This window comes from Vicia villosa, linkage group LG2 (assembly GCF_029867415.1).
Source record: "Vicia villosa cultivar HV-30 ecotype Madison, WI linkage group LG2, Vvil1.0, whole genome shotgun sequence".
Classification (NCBI taxonomy): Eukaryota; Viridiplantae; Streptophyta; class Magnoliopsida; order Fabales; family Fabaceae; genus Vicia; species Vicia villosa.
Genome location: NC_081181.1, coordinates 119,785,450 through 119,810,042, shown reverse-complemented (window position 1 = coordinate 119,810,042; position 24,593 = coordinate 119,785,450). Strand labels below are relative to the sequence as shown.

The following is a 24,593-nucleotide window of genomic DNA, read 5'->3' as shown; positions in this document are numbered from 1 at the left end:
CTTATCCATGAATAGTAACGACAGGTTTACCATCCCGAGATAAAACGTAACAGCTGTTTTGCTTTAAAAGAGGTTCTGAATCAACTTAGACAATGAAACGTTAGTAATAACCGAATCATAATTTCTAAAAGATTTCAATCAGAACTTCTGACAAAAAAAATGTTCCACATTCATTTCAGAAGATACTCATACATGAGAACTTCTCATCTTCTCATTCTGGGCATAAATCCATACTGATGTTCTTCAGAATGAACTTAAACCTATCTTCAGCCAGGGGTTTTGTAAAGATATCAGCCCATTGATGGTCTGTATCAACAAAGTTTAAAGATATGACACCCTTCTGAACATAGTCCCTTATGAAATGATGTTTAATCTCAATATGTTTAGCTTTTGAATGAAGAATAGGATTCTTAGATAAACATATAGCAGAAGTATTATCACAGAATATAGGAATGTTACTCTCAGATATCTGATAATCTTCTAACTGACTCTTCATCCAGAGCATCTGTGTACTACAACCAGCAGCAGCTACATATTCTGCTTCTGTCGTTGATAGAGCAATAGTTGCTTGCTTCTTGCTGTACCAGGAGATCAAATGACTTCCAAGAAATTGGCAACTTCCTGAAGTACTTTTTCTTTCAATTCTATCTCCAGCATAATCAGCATCGCAGAATCCTACTAAGTTGTATTCTTTAGATTTTCTGTAAACTAAGCCAACATTAGTAGTACCTTTCAGATACCTTAGAATTCTCTTAACAGCAGTTAAATGAGATTCTCTAGGATCTGATTGGAATCTAGCACACAAACAAACACTGAACAGAATGTCAGGTCTAGAAGCAGTCAGATATAGAAGAGATCCAATCATACCTCTGTATAACTTCTGATCTACCTTCTTACTTACCTCATCCTTACCTAGGATGCATGTTGGATGCATAGGAGTTTTGGCTTCTTTGCAATCCAGAAGATTAAACTTCTTTAGAAGTTCCTTCACATACTTGGTTTGGTGAACATATGTTCCTTCTGATGTTTGATTTATTTGTATTCCAAGGAAATACTTGAGTTTTCCCATCATGCTCATTTCAAACTCAGCCTGCATAGACTCAGCAAACTCCTTTCCAAGTGTAGCATTAGATGTTCCAAAAATAATATCATCTACATATATTTGACAAATTAAAATATCCTTTTCAAAGGTTTTACAAAAGAGAGTAGTGTCCACTTTTCCTCTAGTGAAACCATTATCTAGAAGGAAAGAACTTAAGCGTTCATACCAAGCTCTGGGAGCTTGCTTCAATCCATATAATGATTTCTTTAGTTTAAACACATGATTCGGAGACATAGAGTCTTCAAAACCAGGAGGTTGATGGACATAAACTTCTTCATCTATATAACCATTTAAGAAGGCACTCTTAACATCCATTTGATAGAGAGTGATGTTATGTTGAGTGGCAAAAGAAATTAATAGACGAATAGATTCTAACCTGGCCACTGGTGCAAAGGTTTCTGTATAATCAATCCCTTCTTGATGACTATAACCCTGAGCCACCAGTCTGGCTTTGTTTCTTACCACTTCACCTTTCTCACTGAGCTTGTTTCTGAAGACCCATTTTGTACCAATTATATTGAACCCATCTGGTCTAGGAACAAGATCCCAAACATCATTCCTTGTAAACTGATTCAGTTCTTCTTGCATAGCAATTATCCAGTCTGGATCTTCTAGAGCATGATCAACAGAAGTTGGCTCGATCAAAGATACAAGACCTAATTGACAGTCTGCATTGTTCTTAAGGAATGCTCTTGTTCTGATTGGATCATCCTTCTTTCCAAGAATGACATCTTCTGAATGACCAGAGATGAGTCTGGATGATCTTCTGACAGATGGTTCTTCAGAAATACTTAGATCCTCCAGAGAAGCTGATACTTGATCTTCTGGTTCTTTGCTTCTGAGGAGCTCTGCTTCTGATGCGTTGCTTCCTGGCTCAACAACTTCTGATATATCAATGTCACAATCTGCAAAATTATCAAACTGCTTTGGTTTTTCAGAACCAAGCTTATCATCAAACCTGATATTGATTGATTCTTCTACAACCAATGTTTCAGTATTGTATACTCTGTAGCCTTTTGAGCGTTCAGAATATCCAAGAAGGAAACACTTTTGAGCTTTGGAATCAAACTTACCAAGATAATCTTTAGTGTTCAGAATAAAGCATACACATCCAAAAGGATGGAAATATGAAATGTTGGGCTTTCTATTCTTCCACAATTCATAAGGAGTCTTATTTAGAATAGGTCTGATAGAGATTCTATTCTGAATATAGCATGCAGTGTTTATTGCTTCTGCCCAGAAATGCTTAGCCATATTGGTTTCATTGATCATGGTTCTGGCCATTTCTTGCAGAGTCCTATTCTTTCGTTCTACAACCCCATTTTGCTGTGGAGTTCTAGGACAAGAGAAATCATGAGCAATACCATTCTCTTTGAAGAATTCTTCAAAGGATCCGTTCTCAAATTCACCACCATGATCACTTCTGACCTTTATGATTTTACACTCTTTTTCAGATTGAATCTGAATGCAGAAATCAAAGAACACTGAATGAGTCTCATCCTTGTGTTTTAAGAATTTTACCCAAGTCCAGCGGCTATAATCATCTACGATGACTAATCCATATTTCTTTCCTCTGACAGATGCTGTTTTGACTGGTCCAAACAGATCAATGTGCAAGAGTTCTAATGGCCTTGAGGTAGAAACAACATTCTTAGACTTGAATGCAGGTTTGGAGAACTTGCCCTTCTGACATGCTTCACAAAGAGCATCTGATTTGAATTTCAGATTAGGGAGTCCTCTGACCAGATTCAGTTTGTTAATCTGAGAAATCTTTCTCAAACTAGCATGACCTAATCTTCTGTGCCAGACCCACTGCTCTTCAGAAACAGACATAAGACAGGTCACCTTCTGACTCATAAGATCTTGCAGATCTGTCTTATAAATGTTGTTCTTCCTCTTGCCTGTAAATAGGATTGAGCCATCCTTCTGATTTACAGCCTTGCAAGACTTTTGATTAAAGATTATATCATAACCATTGTCACTCAATTGACTGATAGATAAGAGGTTATGAGTTAATCCTTCTACAAGAAGTACATTAGAAATGGCAGGAGAGTTACCAGACTTTATAGTTCCAGAGCCAATTATCTTGCCCTTCTGATCTCCTCCAAACTTGACTTCTCCTCCAGACTTAAGCACCAGGTCTTGGAACATAGACCTTCTTCCTGTCATGTGTCGTGAGCATCCAGAGTCCAGGTACCATGACATGTTGTGCTTTGTCCTTCTTGCAGCCAAGGATATCTGCAATAGGAATAATCTTATCCTTAGGTACCCACATTTTCTTGGGTCTTTCTTGTTAGATTTTCTCAAGTTCTGATTGAACTTGGGTTTAACATTATAAGCAATAGGAGGAACAGCATGATAATTTTTAATGTGAGTTTCATGATATTTCCTAGGTTGTGTCACATGCTTCTTGGTGTGTGTTATGTGAAAACTTTGAGCATGTGAAGTGTGCCTAATATCATGAGAGTGGCCATACTTGAACTGATCATACAATGGCTTGTATGTAATTTTCATTTCATCAACAGGTTCAAGTTTGTATGGGGTTTCACCCTCAAAGCCAATGCCTACTCTTTTGTTTCCAGACACAGCATATATCATAGAAGCTAGCTGACTTCTGCCAATACTTCTAGATAAGAACTTCCTGAAACTTAAATCATATTCTTTCAGAATATGGTTTAGACTCGGAGTGGATTTTTCTGAATCAGAAGGAGATCCAACATTATTGGATAATTTTAAAAGTTTTTCTTTTAATTCAGAATTTTCCAACTCAAGCTTCTTTGTTTCAAATTCAAATTTCTTTTTCAGCTTTTTGTATTTGAGACTAATTTGAGACTTGAGTTCCAGTAGTTCAGTTAGACCGGAAACTAACTCATCTCTAGTGAGTTCAGAAAATACCTCTTCAGAATCTGATTCTGATGTAGATTCTGATCCGTCATCTTCTGTCGCCATCAGCGCACAGTTAGCCTGCTCATCTTCTGAATCATCTTCTGACTCATCCCAGGTTGCCATAAGACCTTTCTTCTTATGAAACTTTTTCTTGGGACTTTCCTTCTGAAGATTTGGACATTCATTCTTGTAGTGTCCAGGCTCATTGCATTCATAGCACATGACCTTCTTCTTGTCAAATCTTCTTTCATCAGAAGATTCTCCACGTTCAAATTTCCTTGAACTTCTGAAGCCTCTGAACTTCCTTTGCTTGGTCTTCCAGAGTTGATTTAGCCTTCTGGAGATCAGGGACAGTTCATCTTCTTCTTCAGATTCTGATTCTTCAGGATCTTCTTCTCTGGCCTGAAAAGCGTTAGTGCATTTCTTGATATTTGATTTTAATGCAATAGACTTACCTTTCTTTTGAGGCTCATTTGCGTCCAGCTCTATTTCATGACTTCTCAAGGCGCTGATAAGCTCTTCCAGAGAAACTTCATTCAGATTCTTTGCAATCTTGAATGCAGTCACCATAGGACCCCATCTTCTGGGTAAGCTTCTGATGATCTTCTTTATGTGATCAGCCTTGGTGTATCCCTTGTCAAGAACTCTCAATCCAGCAGTAAGAGTTTGAAATCTTGAAAACATCTTTTCAATGTCTTCATCATCCTCCATCTTGAAGGCTTCATACTTCTGGATTAAGGCTAGAGCTTTAGTCTCCTTTGACTTGAGCATTTCCTTCATGAGTCATTTTCAAGGACTCATATATGTCATAGGCCGTTTCCCTGTTAGATATCTTCTCATACTCAGCATGAGAGATAGCATTCAGCAAAACAGTTCTACATTTATGATGATTCCTGAAAAGCTTCTTTTGATCATCATTCATTTCTTGCCTTGACAGCTTCACGCCACTGGCATTTACTGGATGTTTGTAACCATCCATTAGAAGATCCCATAGATCACCATCTAGACCCAGAAAGTAACTTTCCAGTTTATCTTTCCAGTATTCAAAGTTTTCACCATCAAATACCGGCGGTCTAGTATAACCATTGTTACCGTTGTATTGCTCAGCAGAGCCAGATGTAGATGCAGGTGTAGATGTAGACTTTTCACTTTCATCAACCATCTTTTAAATGAAGCGTTTTTCTCTTCCTGAATCTTTTCTAAACACGGTTAAGTGCTTGCACCTTAGAACCGGCGCTCTGATGCCAATTGAAGGATAGAAAAACACTTAGAAAGGGGGGGATTGAATAAGTGTGACTTTAAATCTTGGACGATAAAAATAAATTGCACAATTATTTTTATCCTGGTTCGCTGTTAACGAAGCTACTCCAGTCCACCCCCGCAGAGATGATTTACCTCAACCTGAGGATTTAATCCACTAATCGCACGGATTACAATGGTTTTCCACTTAGTCCGCAACTAAGTCTTCCAGAGTCTTCTGATCACACACTGATCACTCCAGGAACAACTGCTTAGATACCCTCTAAGACTTTTCTAGAGTCTACTGATCAACACGATCACTCTAGGCTTAGTTCACTCCTAAGACTTCCCTAGAGTATTCTGATCAACACGATCACTCTAGTTACAAACTGCTCAGCCAACTGCTAAGACTTCCTAGAGTATACTGATCACACGATCACTCTAGTTCCTTACAACTTAATGTAATCTATTCAAGAGTTTACAAATGCTTCTTAAAAGCGATAATCACAACTGTGATATTTCTCTTAACGTTTAAGCTTAATCTCACTAAAATATTACAACAGCAATGTAGTGAGTTGATGAAGATTCTGAGCTTTGATTGAACAGCGTTTCAGCAAGTTTGATATTCACAGAATAGATGTAGAAAATTGGTAACCTTGCTTCTCATCAGAACTTCATATTTATAGGCGTTGAGAAGATGACCGTTGAATGCATTTAATGCTTTGCGTGTTCCGTACAGCATCGCATTTAATGTTATACGCTTTTGTCAACTACCTCGAGCCTTGTTCACGCTGTGTCTACTGACGTAGCCTTTAGTAGCTTTTAACGTTCCTTTTGTCAGTCAGCGTAGTCTGCCACCTGTACTTCCTTCTGATCTGATGTTTGTGAATACTACGTTTGAATATCATCAGAGTCAAAACAGCTTGGTGCATAGCATCTTCTGATCTTCTGACCTTGAAGTGCTTCTGAGCGTGATACCATCTTCTGATCTTCAGTGCTTCTGATCTCATGTTCTTCTGATGCTTCCATAGACCCATGTTCTGATTCTGCTTCGACCATCTTCTGATGTCTTGCCAGACCATGTTCTGATGTTGCATGCTGAACCATTTGAGATACAACTTCTGAGCGCTGAATTATGCGTACTCTTTATATATATTTCCTGAAAGGGAAATTGCATTGGATTAGAGTCCCATATTATCTTAAGAAAAATTCATATTATTGTTATCATCAAAACTAAGATAATTGATAAGAACAAATCTTGTTCTAACAGTAGTTATGTACAATCAAACCGGGTGCTAAAACACGAGGACACAGGATCGAGAAAGTGCGGGTGTCCGTTTAAGTTGCGTGCTACTCAGAGGGTTGATGATTTGTGGCGGTTAACCGTAATTTGTGGAATTCATAATCATGCCTTGGATGTCAAGTTACACGGACATCCAATGGCGTGCCGTTTGTCCCGCGAAGAGAGGAATGTGATATCGGACCTAACGATAGTCAAAGTGGCGCCTCGCAACATACTTGCCGATTTGAAGCGTAAGAATCCGGATAGCGTTTCAAATATCAAGCAAGTTTACAATGAACGGCACAATCTCAAAGTATTGAATATGGGCCCTCGGTCGGAAATGCAACAACTTTTGAAACTACTAGACGATAACAAATATGTTTCAAGCTTCCGAACCTCCGAGGATAAAGTTACGGTGCGTGATATTTTTTGGACTCATCCCGAAAGTATCAAATTATTCAACATATTTCCAACCGTTCTAGTCATGGATTCGACGTACAAGACAAACAAATATAGGCTTCCGGTTCTAGAGATAGTCGGTGTGACCTCGACGGACAAGACTTATTCGGTGGGGTTTGCATTTTTGGAGTGTGAAAAAGAAGACAACTTTACGTGGGCCTTGGGAATTTGCAAGTCTTTGTTAGTTGATCAAGAGGTTATGCCAAACGTCATTGTCACCGATCGGGACAATGCTTTGATGAATGCGGTCGATACCGTCTTCCCGACATCTACCGCTTTACTTTGCCGGTATCACATAACTTGCAACGTGAGAAGCAAGTTGAAACCCGCGGTTGGGACAAAAGATAGGCCGGATGAAAATGGTAAAGTTGTCAAAGCCGGTGTTGTGGTTGATAGGATAATGGCGGCATGGAGGGAAATTTTGGATGCATACTCCGAAGAGGTGTATACCGAGAAATTGGTACACTTTAGGTCTTTGTGTGGTTCTATTAAGACCTTTTTTCATTACGTCGAATCCACCATTCTTGACAAAGTTAGAGAAAAAGTCGTGTGCGCTTGGACAAATCGGGTTAGACATCTTGGTTGCACCACGACTAACCGAGTTGAATCCGCACATGCGGTCTTCAAGAGGTGGTTGAGTGATAGCAAGGGAGATTTGTGTCGGGGATGGGACACCGTGAACCAAATGCTTGAAAATCAACACAATGAAATTCAAACATCGTTCGGTCGGAGCAAGACGGTTATGGAACACCGGTATAAGGGCCAAATTCTATTCTCCCAATTGATTTACAACATAATGTAAAGTTTATGTTTGTTTCTGCATAATTCGGAAATGAACTTCCGAAATATACATGTCTGCCTCCTATTTTCGGAAGTTCATTTCCGAAATGTCCCCTGAGGCAGGATAAGGTTTGTTGGGCCATCAATGCTCCAATAATTCTATAAATACTACACACTCTTCTTCATTCTCTTCACACCACAAAACACAAATGACACAAACCTACCCCCACCTAGCATTCGTGTACTTTGAAACCGGCTACCCGATGCCGTTCCAATTTCGCTTCTCGCGCGACACGCCGATTGCGGAGTTGATACCGTCGCTTAACACGCTTTTGCGCTATCCCGAGAATCGAAAGGTTGTCAAGCTCGAGTACCGCTCGCCATCGCTTAACGACGAGGGAGGCATTAAGTTCACACCTTTTGAGATCAAGAACGACGAAGATTTAGCGGTTTTGTGGACAACGTTCGACCGATTTTCTTCGAAAGGCCCGATCGAGTTAGACGCGAAACTTCAAAGATCGGCGGACGATGTTATCAAAATGTTGACTCATCCCCACCTACCCGTGTTCAACAATATGTAACTTTAATTTTCAGTAATATTATCGTTGTAAGCTTAACCCGATTAAATAAAGCGAATCGTTGTTGTTTTTCATTTTTCTTCTGTCCAGACATAAATTCGGAGGTTCATTTCCGAATTCCCTCAAGGGGGTGCGTTCGGATATGAACTTCCGAAAACACCACATTTTATGAAAAGTAACTTTATTTCGGAGATGCATCTCCGAAATCAATATTTTATATTTAAAAAAACACGTTTTCGGAGATACATTTCCGAAAACACATTTTTTTACAAAAAAAAGTACCTTTTCGGAAATGAACTTCCGAAACAAGGGGTAGTGTGGTAAATTCACCAGGGGTGGTAAGGAAGATTAGGAGGTGGGTGAAGAAATTTTTAACAAATTTTACACTTCACATTAAGAGTCATGGCATCGGCAATAGATGAACTGGCATTTGTCAATTTAGTTAATCTTGTTGATACCAAACAATAGATAGGTCAAAAGTAACCAAAAATGACTCTATGTTTGGTTTAGGAATATGATACCACCATAAATCAACAAAAAGTATGATGGAGTTCATTTAGGCAATAATTCTACAAGAACCATTGAATTCTAACATTTAACTTGTGAAAGGCTTCATTTTGGGATTGAGAGGTCGATGTAAATGATGCTATATGCTTGGAGTTTTCTATGTCTATCACTGAAAAATAAACATTACAGTAGTCAATTAATTGATTACATGGTATAATATATGCTTTTGGAAAATTCCATGATTTTGAACTTAATATTCCACATTGGACTCGGTTCATTGTTCCAAATTCATGTTATAAATTCTAACAACCAAACGAATTTTACACTTCCTAGTTAAGAATCATGGTATCATCAAGAGATGAACTAGCATTCTCCATTCAGTTAATCTTGTTGATATATACCTAACAAGATATTAGTCAAAAGTAACCAAAAGGAAAATCTAAATTTAGTTTAGGAACCAGATACCTCTTAAATTCAACAACATCATGTTGGAGTTTCTTTAGACAGTAATGAGAAAACCATTCAATTATCTATTCAAACAAAGCTTCATTCTAGGATTGACAAGTCAATGTAAATTATGCTATATGCTTTGCTAGTGTCATGTGGTGCTACCGAAAGTTTCATGAGATTAGAATTTGGGGAAAAAGTAAGTAGAAATATAATGAAATGTTAAATATTCTTTTTTATCTCTTATTTTTGTTTTGGTTTGGTATTCATTTTAGTTCTTTAACTTTAAGAAAAAGACAGATTTGATTATTTAATTCTTCAAACAGTCTCATATAAGTCTGTTCCGTCGAATTCTCTCCAACGACATCTATTTTTATATGTGTAGCATCTGAGTTGGCAATTTGATAGAGAGCTTAATAGAATAATATGTTATTAGTTTTATTAGTATTTTTATGTATTAGGTGTTATTTTATATTAATATGTTTTCTAGAATATTCTTAAGATATTTTGGGCTTTTAATAGCTTTTGGGTCTTTAGTTATTTATCCATTAGAAGTACTATATATATAGTGTCTTTGACACAATTAAGGATATCAAAGAAATGAAATGAATCTTTATTTTTCTTAGTTAATTTTATTTGTCTTCTTAGTGTAGAATTTACAGTTTTTTATTAGCTTTGTTAGGGTTCTCCATCTAAGATCCTAACATTGGTGCTTTCATTCTTGCACTCAATCTCTTCTATGGCATATTCTTGCTACATTCCATACCAACAACAACACAACATCTTCATTCCTCCATCCGAAAACCAATATCCTACATGTTATTACTCATCCATAAATCCTCCATTTTCAATCTTCATTCCATATCAACAACACCACATCATTTCTGATCCACATCAACAACCACCCTTCACCTTCTCTTATTCTTATGAGTCCATTGTCACACACATAACACCTTCATCACCTAACCATATTTCAACACCTTCACCTCAAGATTTCTATTCACAAGTAGAAACTCTAAAATAATATATAACCGAAACTCATGAAATCTCTAACAGATCTAGAGAGGAGTTGAAAGAATAAATTCAGAATCTTTCTAATTCATTCAAAAAGACACAAGAAAAACTCAAAGAAAAATATATGTTCAAGAAATATGCAGAAAAACTCAAAGAAACAGAAGAAGAATCAAAGGTTGAAGATATTGCTTTCCTACAAAAATCTGTCAAAAATGTAACAACTTTACAAGAAATAAATGTCAAAGATTTGTTTCCAAATCCACATCTTACTCAACCAAAGTCAAGTTCAGAGCGATCAAAACCATTGAGTATGTTTCAATCTACTATTGAATATATAAAGGTGAGAGCTTTACATTTGAAATCATTGCTTGATAACAAAACAGAAGATATGTTTTAAACTTCCGGTGTCGGCGCCGCCACCAAAGCCACCAGAACTATCACCACCACTCTCACCACAAACACCATTTATCAGCCACCACCGACCACCGCCGAAACCACCACCATTTTAGATGGCTTATATCATTGTAATTTTTAATGTTTTGTTAGAAAAAAAGAAAGAAGAAGAGCAAGAAGGGAAACAGAAAGAAGAAGAAGAAGAAAGAAGAAAAGGGAAAGAGAAAAAGGAAACGTGAGAGAGAGAGAGAAAGAGAGAGAGATGAAAATGGGAAGAAAAAAAATGAAGGGAAAAGAAGAAAAAAAGTGAAAAGAAATATGAAAACATGTTAGCTGTCCACTCTGCACTATCCATTGTCTTCCTATTATGCTAGTTGTCTACTGAATTTTTGTTATGTATGCTAGCTGTGTCCACTGTCTGTCTGTGAAGAGTCTCTCGGTATCATCACTTCTCTTTTCTAATACACTAAGTTATTAAAAAAATAAAATTATTCACCAAGTCAATTTATTTAATCATTCAACACTTGTCCCATTCAACAATTTCATTTTATCTACGAACCTTGAGGACAAGGTTCAAGTGAACTCGACGGCAATGATAGAGAGCTTAATAGAATAATATGTTATTAGTTTTATTAGTATTTTTATGTATTAGGTGTTATTTTATATTAATGTGTTTTCTAGAATATTCTTAAGATATTTTGGGCTTTTAATAGCTTGTGGACCTTTAGTTATTTATCCATTAGAAGTATTATATATGTAGTGTCTTTGACACAATTAAGGGTATCAAAGAAATGAAATGAATCTTTATTTTCCTTAGTTAATTTTATTTGTCTTCTTAGTGTAGAATTTACAGTTTTTTATTAGCTTTGTTAGGGTTCTCCTTCTAACATCCTAACACATTTATTATTTATCTACTTTGTTTTCTCTTTGACATTTTTGAAAATTTCTGTAAACGAACCCTAAATTGAATTAGGATTAAACTTTCATTACTTTCCCTCGCCATTGCTTAGTGAAATCGTGAGTTCTATGTTAAGTGTCAAAATGTAGTTATTTTGTGTTTGTAAATAGTGGCACTTATCGATACTTTTTGTTAATACCGTTTGAATAATTCCCCGTTTTTGTGTATATTTGTATCGTTTGTGTTTTGTTACGTTTTCGTGTAAATATATACCGTTTGATAGTTTTGTTGTCTTTTTGTAGGTATTTATGCGTGTTCGATGCTTTGAGGAATAAAGTGTTGAAGACACGGCGGCGAGCACGCGATTTTACCAATTCATCGGCGGATAACGCTCAAAATAAATATGAGAAAAATCATCAGTTTCATTGATATTTATTCATTTTTAGATAGAGCATGGAATAAGCTTTCCAACGCTTCAAACCGGGCGCAAATCGGAGTTACGGTTCTCAAGATATGGCCAAAATAAGATTTCATTTTTCTGTTGAGCGGGTTAAGCGAGCTTGACCGCGCTAAGCACGGTCTGGGAGCATTTTTGACAAGTTTGGCAGAAAGTTTGGCGCTTAGCGCGGGTTTTTGGCGCTAAGCGCGGTCTGGCGGTTTAAGACCAATAAAAAACAGCCCGCTTAGCGCGGTAGGCGCGCTTAGCGCGGTCTACGACTTTAGTTTTTGTATATATGTTGTAAAATTAGATTTTTTAGGTTTTTTATCATCTCTTCTTGACAATTTGAGCTCTGATCCATTTTTGGTAGTTTAGAGCTTGAGGAAACACCATTGGATGCTACACCATGTGGATTGATCATGGATTTGTCTCGATTCCATTGTACCGATGAGATATTTTCGGTTCATCTTCTCTCTTCCCTTTGTTTCATTCCAATGGTGGGTGTTGTATGTATATTTCTACTCTTATTGTATTTATATTTGTGGATCTTGGGATCGTTTATATATTTGCTTTACAAATCATCATTGTTGTTGTTCTTGATCTTTTTGCTTAAATGCTCTGGATTTGTGGTGTTGCAGACATGGGCATCATAAATCTTGATTAGGAATGATAACTGTTAGTTTCTAGATTGCAGACATGGATTTAGGGCTAACAATCATAGTGGGTATCGAGTTTAATGCCTCCGTGTTGTTTGTGTCGGTGGAGAAATCGATGATGTGAATAGTGTGGTTGAGCTTTCGTCGGTGTTGTAGACATGGGCACCGATGTGGCGTCTCGATTGATGCCCGGTGATGTTGATGCGTATTGTGAGTGTCGAGCGATAGATCTTCAGATTTAAGTATTAGACGGGTAGAACGAAATACAATTCCATAACTCTTTCTCTTAGACTATTGAGAATGTTTATCTGCTTTTATTTACTTTTCCCGCATTTACCTTTCCGCACCCCAAATCATGAAACATAGAACGCGAGATAGTCGAACGACAGTTTTTCTCAACCAATCTCTGTGGACACGATAATTCCCGGATAAATATTTCCAAATCTTTTGTTGCTTGCCCTCTACCGATCCAACAAAATGGCGCCGTTGCCGGGGATTGGTTTTGAGATTAATCGCATTGCGATGGTTTCACATTTTAAGTTTCGTAAATATGTTCATATCGTATATTTTGTGCATATTCTCATACTTGTTTATTTTTGTATATTGATACATGTTTATGTTTTCATACGTGTACATGTTTGTGTTTGATTTTGTTCCTCTTTACTTTTGCTATTTAGCAAGGTGAAGTTGGCTAAACAAATTGAACTGGGATAGTTCGTAAATTCTAGATCTTCACTTTTCAATTTGTTTAGCGAAATAAGGATTTTGTAAATATTGTGTTTTATGTATATTATGTTTTTACACATACTTGTATATACTTTTGCTTTTGATTCGTTTGTTAAGTGTTTGGGCAGGACGTTTCCTTTAGGTTGCGTTTGAGGCGAAAGCATTGGCGTACCGCGAAGAAGTTTCTTACCATTCGCGAAACAATAAAAGGCGTCGAGCTAACGACGTAAAACGAGCGCTTGTTGGGAGGCACCCCAACGGTTTTATTTTTCTGTTTTTTCTGTAAATGAGTAGTGTATGTGTTAAGTGGAGGCACACTGGAATTTCTATTTTTTTTTTGCACTGGTTTTTCTCTTTCTGGTGTAGCGCGCTAGACCGTGCTAAGCGAGGTTTGTAGCTTTTGGCCAATGAATTCTTTTTAATGATTCATTTGCCTTACCTTTTTCCCACTTACACCAAGGCTTTATAGTTTTGTATTTTATAGTTATAATTTTAATTCTTTTGTTGTTGTTTAGACTCAAATTTTGGCTCGATGACTTGAAGTCGCATTTGGTAATTCTTCAATTTTGATTGATTCAACATGCCAATTGTGCGGTAATGATTGTTCGAATTTGTACACAGCAAGGTACTCGTTTATCGCTTTCTATAGCATAACATGTTTATGAGACTTTTCATTTGTACAATTTTCATATTATTCATTCTTTTTGCATAACTTGCTCATGACTTGAATCACATTAGTTTCCCCTTTTTACCATAAATGTGAGGTGGCTTTCCATTGTGTACATATGCGAGTGACCGACATTTCTTGTTTTAACTGGATATCATTATGTTTAATCTGTCGTTTGTATTGATTTTGTGAATGCACGAAAGTGATCAAGGCACTTGTTTGATTTTGAGCTCAACTACCATAGCCAAATATCAATTCACCTTGTGAGTGTGTGACCATTAGTAACCCCCTTTGAGCCTTTTTGTCAATATCCATATTGTTTTTGCTTAATTCTTGTCTATGAGCGTTTGGTTTTCATTTGTGTATGGATGTTGATTCTTTGTTTTCTTGAACCCTCATCTATGATGTTTAGTTGGATTTTTACCTTGCCTTAGAAAGTAGGGAGTATTCAATGTATGTTATGGTTGAATTCAAGTTGGGGAGAGAATGTTTACCTGCTTTTTGGTTGATTGATTATGAGGTTGTGAAAAGAAAAGAAAAAAATGTGAAAAAGAAAGAAAAGAAAAAGAAAGAAAAAAGAGAAGAAAAGTTCGAAATAGAAAATAACAAAAAGAGTTGGGAATAAGATTGTGCTAATAAGTATTGGGTTTGGTGTGAAACATGTGATGAAGAAGAAAGTTTGATTGAAATTCCTTTGTTTGAAACTTTGTGGAAGTAATTACTCCCTTAGGTTTAGGCAAGTTTTTGTTTCGATTAGCTTTAGGAATTATCACTTGTTTGTTAACTGAGCCACATTACAACCTTTAAAGCCCTTGTGATTCGTGCCGTTGCATTTTCGATACTATTTTTGGATGAACGCATAATTTTGTCTTTTGTTTGCAAGTTTGTCGGGTGTGTGTCAAAGTCCTCACCTTTCGGTGTTTTTCATCTACCGATGAATTGTTGCTAGGCGTGATTCGTGATTGAGCTTGTTTTGTTTTAGAATGTTTTGTATGATTTTTGTACTTAGGATTCGTTTCATTTTCATGTTCGTTGTAGGATTGTGGTAAGTATTTACTTTGTTCGTACGTTTTTGTTTGAACCGTACAATTGTTTCGTTTTTCTAAACTTTGTTGATTCTTGATTCTTTGGATTTTTACTTTTGCGATTTGAGTGTTTGGCCTTGTTTGAGGACAAACAAATTCAAGTTGGGGAGAGTTGTTAAGTGCCAAAATGTAGTTATTTTGTGTTTGTAAATAGTGGCACTTATCGATACTTTTTGTTAATACCGTTTGAATAATTCCCCGTTTTGTGTATATTTGTATCATTTGTGTTTTGTTACGTTTTCGTGTAAATATATACCGTTTGATAGTTTTGTTGTCTTTTTGTAGGTATTTATGCGTGTTCGATGCTTTGAGGAATAAAGTGTTGAAGACACGGCGGCGAGCACGCGATTTTACCAATTCATCGGCGGATAACGCTCAAAAGAAATATGAGAAAAATCATCAGTTTCATTGATATTTATTCATTTTTAGATAGAGCATGGAATAAGCTTTCCAATGCTTCAAACCGGGCGCAAATCGGAGTTACGGTTCTCAAGATATGGCCAAAATAAGATTTCATATTCCTGTTGAGCGGGCTAAGCGAGCTTGACCGTGCTAAGCGCGGTCTGGGAGCATTTTTGACAAGTTTGGCAGAAAGTTTGGCGCTTAGCGCGGGTTTTTGGCGCTAAGCGCGGTCTGGCGGTTTAAGACCAATAAAAAACAGCCCGCTTAGCGCGGTAGGCGCGCTTAGCGCGGTCTGCGACTTTAGTTTTTGTATATATGTTGTAAAATCATATTTTTTAGGTTTTTTATCATCTCTTCTTGACAAGTTGAGCTCTGGTCCATTTTTGGTAGTTTAGAGCTTGAGGAAACACCATTGGATGCTACACCCTGTGGATTGATCATGGATTTGTCTCGATTCCATTGTACCGATGAGATCTTTTCGGTTCATCTTCTCTCTTCCCTTTGTTTCATTCCAATGGTGGGTGTTGTATGTATATTTCTACTCTTATTGTATGTATATTTGTGGATCTTGGGATCGTTTATATATTTGCTTTACAAATCATCATTGTTGTTGTTCTTGATCTTTTTGCTTAAATGCTCTAGATTTGTGGTGTTGCAGACATGGGCATCATAATTCTTGATTAGGAATGATAACTGTTAGTTTCTAGATTGCAGACATGGATTTAGGGCTAACAATCGTAGTGGGTATCGAGTTTAATGCCTCCGTATTGTTTGTGTCGGTGGAGAAATCGATGATGTGAATAGTGTGGTTGAGCTTTCGTTGGTGTTGCAGACATGGGCACCGATGTGGCGTCTCGATTGATGCCCGGTGATGTTGATGCGTATTGTGAGTGTCGAGCGATAGATCTTCGGATTTAAGTATTAGACGGGTAGAACGAAATACAATTCCATAACTCTTTCTCTTAGACTATTGAGAATGTTTATCTGCTTTTATTTACTTTTCCCGCATTTACCTTTCCGCACCCCAAATCATGAAACATAGAACGCGAGATAGTCGAACGGCAGTTTTTCTCAACCAATCTCTGTGGACACGATAATTCCCGGATAAATATTTCCAAATCTTTTGTTGCTTGTCCTCTACCGATCCAACATTCTATCAACCATGATTTTTGGGCGTTATTCATCGGTAGCAACACATAAGAGCTCTGAAAGTTTTGATTCGAAGGTATACACAAGCTCCAATCTGCAATGGAAATCTAGTTGTCGTTAGGGAGACATAGTTGTTCTTTGTAGGGCAACAACAGTTAACAATTTAGGAAAACAATTTTGAGAATGTCCACATTTTAAGGTAAGTTTTCTTATTAAACCTTCATAGTTGACAAATTCTAGGAAACTACACATGGTATAACATTGTTGTTTGATTTCTTAATTTACTCAAGGATCTACTCAAGTTCGGGTGTGCCTTTTTTTAGTGGTTCTATGAGAAAGTGAAAGATGAGAAGGAGCAACTTATGATGAAGCAAAAATGTAGGTTAGAAAAGTTTACGAAAGAAATTGGTGCAACAAAAATGAAGGTTGAAAAACTAAGGGTCACAAATGAGGAATAAAAGTTAGATTTTGGAACTTCAAATTCAAATGAAGAACATTATAAACAGGATTTTTTTTTTGGAAGATAGTGTTTTTTCTTGTTTTCATTGTTTTAGTTTTAAAGATGTTTTAATTTTGGATGGTAACTAGATCATTAGCAAGTTATTTAGCAAGAAAATTAGCAAGTTATGTAGCAGGATCATTATGTATCAGTTTGTTTAAATTGAATGGTATCAGTATTAGTTTTGTTAATACCAGTTATATTAACTATTTGTGTATACCAATTTTGATCTGGTTTGATTAGTTTTGTTTATATCTGTTTTGGTCTGGTTTGATTTATTTATACCAAATATTTTATATGTATTTGATTTGTTTATATCAGAATAGTATAATAATATAATTTAACATAAATCATATCAACTTTGAATAAACTATATAATTCAACATTATGTGGAAACAAACATTAAACCAACTTATTCAGAATACATAAACAAACATCAACATTCTAAAGAACTATGTCAACGTTCAGATAGACATACAAAAAGAACTATGTAGGTTCTAACAAAAAAAATTATGCAGACATTACATAAATGGTCTCCTTGTTCAAAATACAACAAAAACATTCAAGAGACAATTCTTAAATAAGCTAAATGGTATTCTTGTTTAGAGTGGTCCTCTTCGTTGGGGTAGTCCTCCTTGTAGTTGGGTCAACTAAATTCTTTGTTGATTTTAATATGGTTGTAAGTCTTGAGGTTACACCTGATGTTGATGTCCTCATAACACTCAACTTCTTTGCCTTTTTTTATTAGCTTGAGATGGTTGACAAACTTGACTTCCCTGAGTTATGGAAGTAGCTTATGTTTGTTGACTAGATTTCTTGCAATAAATTGGCTGAGTTTGTTGATTAACTTAATTTGGTTGAGTAGTTTGTGTCATCTTACAAGTAGATTTGTTATGACTTGTTAGCTTTCAGCTACTGCACTTGACAATTAAGCATGTTCTTCTCATTTCACAATCAGAGCCATCAATCTTCCCTTACTCAAGATTCCTCCTAGATATTATGTCTTAACCCACGAATTTGATCTATTTACAAGATAAATCATAGGATTGTAAACTGATATGTACCTTGATTTCTTGTAATATTCAGGGGTGTGGTCATCAACCTTAAGATTCCTACTCTTCATAGATGATATTGCATGAACACGTGGAATGTCTACGAGTTCCCATTTTTGCATAAGCATACATGTTCCTTCAAATTTATTGAAAAAATTTCTATTGGATTTTCAATGTGCCTAACTTCAAAGATGTGTTCAACTAACATCCTACAACATGCACTCATGAATCATTATACATGACATTCTACAACATGTACTCATGAATCAGCTTAAAGGATTAACAAACATATGAAAAATACCTAACAAGCCATAAATTGGTGTATGTGTTGGTTCTCTTAAGTTTCCTTCTAATATTGGGTAAAACATCACAATTGGCCAAGCTTGAAAACCTCATCCAATTGTTTTCCCACCTTTCCATAATGTAGGTTTAGATCTCTTCCAACATAGTACTAATGGCTTAGCTCTTGATTCAAGAATAACACTTAAAAAGCATCTTACATGTTATTGAGAACAAAGTCACACTTGTTATGTGTCATAAATTTTGATTTACTCCAAAACCTGGGTGGAGTCTTCAGCATGTGCTTAAAGGCATCTTCATTGACCAACCTCATTCCCTTCAGTCCTCTTTCCCATGCACGTGGATAAGTTGATTTTGCATCCTTCCATATGATTTCTTTCAACAACTTCTCATGATATTTCTTTCTAATGTTGTTATACAGGTGCCTCACACAGAATCTTTGCTCAACATTAGGTACTAGCTCATCCATTATAGGTAATAGACAACGTAGTACAACATACAATACAACAATAATGTGTGTGTGTGTGTGACCATATGTGAAGTGAGAGTTTATAGGTGTGATTTTTATGACCATATCATGTGTGTGACCATATGTGAAGTGAGAGTTTATAGGTGTGATTTTTATGACCATATCACCAACATGCTTAGGTTGATATGGTTCTTCTCCTATTGGTTTCACATATCCCGTACCTTTTCTAGCGTTTCTACTAACTCCATAGATCATTGAAGCCATCTTTATTCGATTTATGCTTTTAGCTAGAAATTTTTTAAAATTGTGATCATATTGTTTTATGACACTATCATAACTAGTTGAAACTTCTGAGTCATAATCTTTATGAGTTTGTAGTAACTCGTTTTTAATAACCGAGCTTTCATTTTTGAGTTTAAAAAAGGTTTTCTTTTAACTTAGAGTTTTCTGCTTTTAGCCTCCTAGATTCTTCAGCATCAGATACTAGACTATGTTTCAGATTCTTGTATTTGATTTGAAGTTTCTGATATTTTTCAAGAATTTCTAATAAATTATCTTCTAATTAAGATCTAGAAAAGTTAGAGAATACCTCTTCTTCTTCTGATTCAGATTCAGATTCTGATGAGCTAGCATCACTTGATATACTGGCCATCAAGGCGATGTTGGCATGTTCATCTTCTGATTCAGATTCTATTTCAGAAGATTATGAATCGTCCCATGTAGCCATAAGACTTTTCTTCTTATCTTTGTTGAAACTCTTCTTTGGCTTTTCCCTCTATAGTTTAGGACAGTCACTTTTGTAGAGATCAGGTTCTTTGCATTCATAACAAACTATCTCCTTGCTTCTAGGCTTTTTGTGTCCAGAAGATGATCTAGAGTTATCGTTTGATCTTCTGGAGTTTTTGAAGTTCTTTTGTCTATGCTTCCATAGTTGTTAGACCCTTCTGGAGAGAAGAGATAGTTCATCTTCTTCTGATGAGGATCCTTCAGAGCTTTCTTCTTCTGCTTGAAAAGCTTTAGTTTTAAATTTATTATTATATTTTAAGAGCAAGAGACTTACCTTTCTTTTGGGGTTCATCTTCTTCAAGTTCTATCTCATGACTTCTCAGGGAGATGATAAGTTCTTCAAGAGATATCTCATTCAGGTTCTTAGCAAGCTTTAAGGTTTTGACCATTCAGGTTCTTCAAGAGATATCTGATGATTTTCTTTACATGATCAGTTGTTGAGTATCATTTTTCCAGAACTTTCAACACAACAACAAGAATTTGAAACCTTGAGAACATTGTCTCAACTGTTTCATCTTCTTCCATTTTGAAAGCTTCGTACTTCTGAATGAGTGCAAGGGTTTTAGTCTCTTTGACTTGAGTATTCCCTTCATGCGTCATCCTTAGAGAGTCAAATATATTTTTGCCTGAGTCTCTGTTTGTTATTTTCTCATACTCTGTGTATGAAATAACACTTAGAAGTATTGGTCTAGCCTTGTGATAATTTCTGAACTCCTTCTTCTGTTGATCAGTCATGCTCTTTCTTTCGACCTTCTGACCACTTTCGTTCACTGGATGTTTGTAACCATCCGTTACCATATCCCAGAGATTAGCGTCATGAGCTAGAAAGAAACTCTTGATTCTTTCTTTCCAGTAATCGAAGTTCTCTCCATCGAACATTGGTGGTCTGCCACTGATTTTATCTCTACCATCATAGTTATCATTGTTGTTCTTTTTAACTAGTCATGCCATAGTTTTTTCTACTAGGATCTTTTTCTGACACGGTTAAGTGTTTTCACCTAGACCCAGACGCTCTGATGCCAAATGAAGTAACGAAAAAGACAATAAGGGGGGGTGGATTGGGTTTTTAAAAACTTAAATCAAGAAAAGACACGTTTGATTATACTGGTTTGTTTGAACTCAAACTAATCAAGTCCACCCTATTAAGGTGATTTCGCCTCTCTCTTACGAGGTCTTAATCCACTAATCAAAATTTGATTACGAAGTCACTTAATCAACTGTCTAAGTCCTCTCAAGAACAACCACAATCTGGTTTTCTCAAGGTATTGCAATTTCAAGATTACAACTTTAACGTGTTAACAGATTGCTTCTAAAAAGCTATATCACAACTGTGATGTATACACAATAATTAACCACAATAGTGTTAAGAGATAAAGGGTCTGTTTGGTAAAAATAGCGGTTGACTGATAAGCTAGCTGATAACTCATAGCTTATGACTGATGGCTGATGACTTATGGCTTATAGCTTATATCGGATGGTTGAAACTGATAGCTTATAAGCTAATTGAAGTGTTTGGTAAAATTAGCGGTTCAATTAACTTATAAATGTAAAATGACATAAAATATATTTAATATATAATTATTTTATTTTAAATTAAAATAAATTATAAGGGTTAAAAATGGATTTTAATTAAAATAATAAGGATAAATTAGGAAGAAAAAATAATAAGCTATAAGACATAAGCTAAAACGCTATTTGAAATAGCGTCTGGAAAATAAGTTTTAAGCTAGTAAAATAAGCTATAAGCTCGTGAAGAAAAGACCGTTACCAAACGGGTCTAAATTATCATATGAGCTTATAAGACATAAGACATAAGCTATAAGCTCGAAAACATGTCTTACCAAACAGAGCCAAAGAATATGAAAATAATGTGAGCGCTCTTTTGTTTATCGTGCGTGAGTGTTATACCGAATTCTTCATTAGTGGCTTCTTTATATTGAGGAGCTTTAGATCTGTTGAGAGACAGACATCTTTGTTTTGGAAGGTTGATATAATGTGATTTAAGTCCTTTCCAAAACTAATGATTATGTCTGTAACAATAAAGTTCAAGTCCGTTAATAATTGATCCTATAATAATGACTTTAATGCTGATAACACGATTTTATATCGTATATTTAGCTTAAAATCCATAGATATTTATAGCATTTTCCATTTATTACGTTAATTTATTATGATATTACGCGTGTATTTGCTTTGTTTCAGGTTTTACACTCTTATTATGCCGAATTGTGAAAAAGAGAAGAAATGGAGCCAAAACGACCCTTATCTATGCCTAAAAGACGTAAATTGGGTGCTGAAGTAAAAAGGGAGTGCAATTAAGGACCAAGTGTGCTGAAAGAGACCCAAAGACCCAATGAAGCAATCCAGCCCACGAAGGAAAGCAGCCCAAGCCACACAAGTAAGCAGAGACGCACGTCTCTGCCACCTCAGCAAAAGGGAGACGCACGTCTCCACCTCCCTAAAGACTCTCCACTTGAGACGCACGTCTCAAGTCTTCCTGAAGAAACGGAGACGCACGTCTCCACGTCCCAGTCTGCAGAATCTCCTCTTTTCACGCAAAGCAACTGCAAAGCTTCCCCTATAAATAGAGTCAGCCACTTCACTTCAATCGGTCCGATTTCCTGCCAACGAAGTGCTGCCGAAATTGTACCGCGAACTGCTTTTCTTTATTCTGCTTTCATTCAACCGTTTATTTTCTCACAACGATTTCTACACTGGAAATTGTTGTGAACTTTTCGTAGATCTAGCCTTACGTTAGATTTATCTTTTATTTCCTTATTTTTATTTTCTGCCATTTAAATTCCGAAGAACGATCCAGCCAACCTGTGGTGGAAGTTCAGTACTTGAAGATCCAATTACCATTTATTTAGTTCAGGTTTTTATTTACCGCCTTATTTATATTTGTTTGCATGATATATTATATGCCTTTTAATATGCTTATTATTATGAACCGAACCGATTTATGCATGTTTAATCGTATTAATATGTCTGGCTAAATTACTAAAGGTGTCGGTATGTAAAGTAAGTTAACCGTAGGGATCCGAAATAAATTGGCTTAATTATGTTTTATTAATTATCACTTATTTTTGGTTTGTATGTCTAATTTAATTAGTAAGTCTTAAAACCAATAGAGCGAAAGTTTGAGGGGTTAGGACGGTCAAAGGTTAAAATCAATAGAGCGAAAGTTTGAGATCTTTAACCAGATAGTAGGCATAGGACATTAGTTTTAAGGATGGCGAAAGCGTATTAAAACTGATTGGAACTTATTTATTTTCAAAAATTGTTTTTACACTCGAGCGGGATGGCGAAAGCGTACGTTAGGGTTATTAGCTTGCTCCGAGTCAACAGAGCGAAAGTTTGAGATTAGGATATTTAAATAGATAACAACCTCGTAAAATAGGCATTTTATTAAGTACATTGTTTCCAAAAAGCTCTTCTAAAATCTAATGGGATGGCGAAAGCGTACATTAGGATTAGGATAGTAGTCTGAATCAACAGAGCGAAAGTTTGAGACGAGGATTTTTAATCAATGGAATTAGTAAAGATTTTTAATTTAATTATGCAAAAGCCAATGGACCTTCGGATTACCTTTAGTTAAACGAAATACATACTGATACCTGTCTTTTATTATTATTCTTTATTTTCTCACAATCACTTTCCCTTAGGAACAATCGAAATTTTAGTACTCCTAGCTTTACATAGTAACCTTAGATAACGGTAGATCGATTCATAGTCCCTGTGGATTCGATATCTTTTAAAACTACACGACACGACTGTGCACTTGCAGTTATCAGATTTATAGACACGTAAAGTCGCGATCAAGTTTTTGGCGCCGTTGCCGGGGACTATTTAAGTCGATATCGTAACTCACTGTTACACCGTAGAGACTAGGACAATTCTTCCTTTTCTTTTTGAACGATTGTATGCCAAATACTCGTTCAGAAGGAGGAGATTTAATACAACGAATTAACGAGATCGAACGTTTCATTAACGTCAAACGACGAGCTCGCAATCTTCCCGAAGTAGCAGAAATTCCGATTAATCAGGAATTGATTTTTACTGATCAAATCAATCAAATCACCCCGAAGTTAGAGATGGCTGCTATTCGTCCTCTTAGAGACTATGTCGCTCCTTCGCATGCTGAACCGCATTCAAGTATCCCACCACCTGCGATTGAGGCGAACAATTTCGAACTGAAACCTTCGCTGGTCCAAGCCGTTCAACAGAATCAATTCTCTGGAAGCCCTGTAGACGACCCCAATCTCCATTTATCCGTGTTCGTGCAATACGCCGACACTATCAAAGCCAACAACGTTAGTTCCGAAGCTATTCGATTACGCCTTTTCCCTTTCTCTTTAAGAGATAGAGCGAGAGCGTGGCTTCAATCCCTGCCTTCCAATTCCATAACTACGTGGGACGAATTGAAAAGAGTATTCTTAGCGAGATACTTTCCGCCTAGCAAAACTGCTATGCTCAGAGGTCAAATCAACGGATTTACCCAGAAAGATAACGAATCGCTCTTCGAAGCTTGGGAACGTTACAAGGACATGCTTAGAATATGCCCTCACCATGGACTCGAACCATGGCTGATCATCCATACTTTCTATGGTGGTCTCTTATATAACACTAAAATGACTATAGATGCCGCTGCTGGCGGAGCATTAATGGACAAACCCCATGATGAAGCATACAAACTCATAGAGAACATGGCACAAAACCATTACCAATGGGGTGGAGAACGAGCCGCTCTAGAGAAAGCCCAAACCAAAGGAGGAATG

At 36.4% G+C, this 24,593-nt stretch overlaps 1 non-coding gene and 1 pseudogene across 1 annotated transcript; both read right to left on the bottom strand.

Moving 5' to 3' along the window:
- Positions 1-235: 235 nt before the first annotated feature.
- On the bottom strand, positions 236-5,024 carry LOC131649888 (uncharacterized; annotated as a pseudogene).
- A 19,260-nt stretch (positions 5,025-24,284) lies between these two features.
- On the bottom strand, positions 24,285-24,391 carry LOC131654296 (small nucleolar RNA R71). Its single transcript, XR_009299337.1, has one exon. It is a non-coding gene; the product is annotated as a small nucleolar RNA R71 (small nucleolar RNA).
- Positions 24,392-24,593: the final 202 nt, after the last annotated feature.